This window comes from Phascolarctos cinereus, unplaced genomic scaffold (assembly GCF_003287225.1).
Source record: "Phascolarctos cinereus isolate Bilbo 61053 unplaced genomic scaffold, phaCin_HiC Scaffold_2;HRSCAF=192, whole genome shotgun sequence".
In the NCBI taxonomy this organism is placed as follows: Eukaryota; Metazoa; Chordata; class Mammalia; order Diprotodontia; family Phascolarctidae; genus Phascolarctos; species Phascolarctos cinereus.
The window spans coordinates 29943311-29946273 of NW_027555625.1; positions in this window are offsets into that span (position 1 = coordinate 29943311).

The window sequence follows — 2963 nt, forward strand, 5'->3', positions numbered from 1 at the left end:
TCAAAACAACTCTGAGGTACCACATCACACCTATCAGATTGGCCAACATGACAAAACAGGAAAATGATAAATGTTGGAGAAGATGTGGGAAAATTGGAACACTAATACATTGTTGGTGGAGTTGTGAAATGATCCAACCATTTTGGAGAACAATTTGGAACTATGCCCAAAGGGCTGCAAAAATGTGCATACTCTTTTATCCAGCAATAGCACTTTTAGGGCTATATCCCAAAGTGATCAAACAAATGGGAAAAGGATCCACATGTACAAAAATATTCATAGCAGCTCTTTTCATGTAGCAAATAATTGGAATTTGAGAGGATGCCCATCCATTGGGGAATGGCTGAGCAAGTTGTGGTATACGAATATAATGGAATACTATTGTGCTATAAGAAATGATGAACAGGCTGACTTCAGAAAAACCTAGTCTGATGCTGAGTGAAGAGAAAAGAACTCAGAGGAATTTGTACACAATAACAGCCACATTTTGCGATGACTTATATGTTAAACTGAACCCTTCTCAGCATTACATGGATCTAAGACATCTCCAGAGGCTTCAGGATGGAAAATGCTGTCCACATCCAAAGAAAGAACTATAGAAGTCGAATTGCTATCATTTATTTTTACCTTCTGTTGAGTTTTGTTTCATCTTTCTGATGGTGCCTCCTATTGGTTTTATTTTTTACTTACAACTTCACTAATGTGAAAATATGTTTAATAGGAATGTAAATGTAAAACCTATATCAGATTGTGTGCCGTCTTGGGGAGGGTGGGCGGGGAGGAAGGGGAAGAAAAACTTTCAACTCAAAAGTATATGGAAGTGATTGTTGATAAATCATAATAAATTTATAATTTTTTTTTAAAAAGAAGGTAATCCCAGGGTATGATTACTGAGATTTCATTGGTTTAAGTAGCTGTTATGAAGCCCTGTACCTTCTTTGCAATTTATAGTCTTAGAAACTTGTCTCAGGCATTGAGAGGTTAAGAGACTGACCCAAAATGTGTCATAGGTAGTAGATTTCAGAGACTAGCTTACTGCCAAGGTATTCTGGACTCCAAGATCAATGGTTTATCCACTAAAAACTGCAACCTCTCTCTTTTTATAACACTGGAAAATGAGGCAGAGAGAGAGAGAGAAATTACATACCCAAGGCCACACAAAAATAAAAAAAAACCACATAGCTAGGATTCAAATCAAGGCCTCATGTCTCCAAATCTACAGTGCCTCCAATACCTAGACATGATTTAATTTCTGAAATGCAACTTCATTTCAATGATTTCTTTAAATCCCAGAGCAAAAGGTATGCCTGAGAGTCACAGGCTTCTCTCTGCCACACTTGGGATTGAAATGCTTCATGGAGGTTGTAAGTAAAAATGCTATCAAGCAGCAGGTGATGGCAGCACTATTGGACCACATAATTACTGAAACTTCTAGCAGAACAGGTAAACACTAATGCAATTGGGAAAATGCGAAAATGTTGAGTTGAATGAGTCATACACTTCATTTTGAAAAGCATGCTTTTCTGATTGGGATCCAGAATGGAATGGCAAAGTCAATTACTAGACCTCTGCCTGCAATAGAAATTTCAAATAACCTCTTGCTCAATTTTTCCCTGGACTCATGCTGGGCCCAAAAAATCAATGTTTGGTATGAAAGCTAGTGTTACCTTTCTTTTAGTTGTTCAGGCAAATTCAACTCTCCAAATTATTTGCAGGTTTGGAAGAATTCTCAGAGGCCATCTTGAATGAATCAAAATCTTCTCCCTACAATATCCCTAAAAAGTGATTGGCCAGACTTTGTTCAAAGACTTCCAGCAAAGATCGACTCACGATGTGTCAGGGCAGCCCGTTCAAGTTCATTCTAAATGGCTTATGCTTGATATTTCACTTGAAATGATCTGACACTGACACTTGTGGAGAGAGAAAGAGTCAAAGACAGAGACAGACAGAGAGACAAAGAGACAGGCAGAGATAGTGACAGAGAGAGAGATGGAGAGACAGAGACAGACAGAGATAGAGACATAGAGAGAGGATGGGGAAAGAGAAAAAGAGGGAGAGGGAGAGAAAAAGAAAGAGAGATACAGAAGCAGATAGAGAGAGAATAGGGGAGAGAGGCAGGAAGAGGGGCAAAGAGAAAAAGACAGATAGGGACAGAGAGACAGAGTGAGAAAAAGAGAACAGGAGAAGATGAAAGAGCAAGAGAGACAGGGGGACAGAGAAAGAGGCAGAGACAGAGATTGGGGAAAAGAGAGAGAGATAGAAGGTTAAAAAGAGAAAGAGAAAATGGAGAAGACAGAGAAAGAGGAGAAAGGTAGGAAGAAACAAAGGGAAAGACAGAGTTGGAGAGAGACAAAGATAGAGAAAGAGATAGATTAGAATTGATGAATTTGGAAAGCCAAGAGCACAGGATTTTGATTCTGGCTCCCTTGTATCCAGTAGGGGCTCATACAAGTGTTTGGCTTCAATTTCATGGATCATGTTTCTTGTCCTTAGGGGAGTTTCTCTTCTTTTCTCTCTTATTTTTTGTCTCCATGACTTAGGGTTTCTAGGACAAGAGCCTACTGAGAATGTGAATGTAAGGGTTTGGAGAAAGATACCTTCTACTCCCAACATCATGATATTGTCAGACTCTGTGTGTGAATGTATGTGAGGCAGTAGCTTTATATATGTTTACACACATGAGTATGTATATATCTTTACATCTATGTGTTACATATGCATACACATGTCTAGGTGAATGGGGGAAGGCAGCCTCATAGACCCCTCAGGGTGACAGGACTGTCCTGAATAAAATCTATCCTGCAACTGCTGGGTGAGGCAATAATCACAAACAGGAACTTCTTAAAAAATAATGATGATCTAAACTTAATAATTCCAGTATTAGAAAAAAAATATTTAAAAAGTTTTAAGAAAATTGTTGAAATTTACTCTGGCTTTGCTGTGAATATTTTAGCATCAGTATG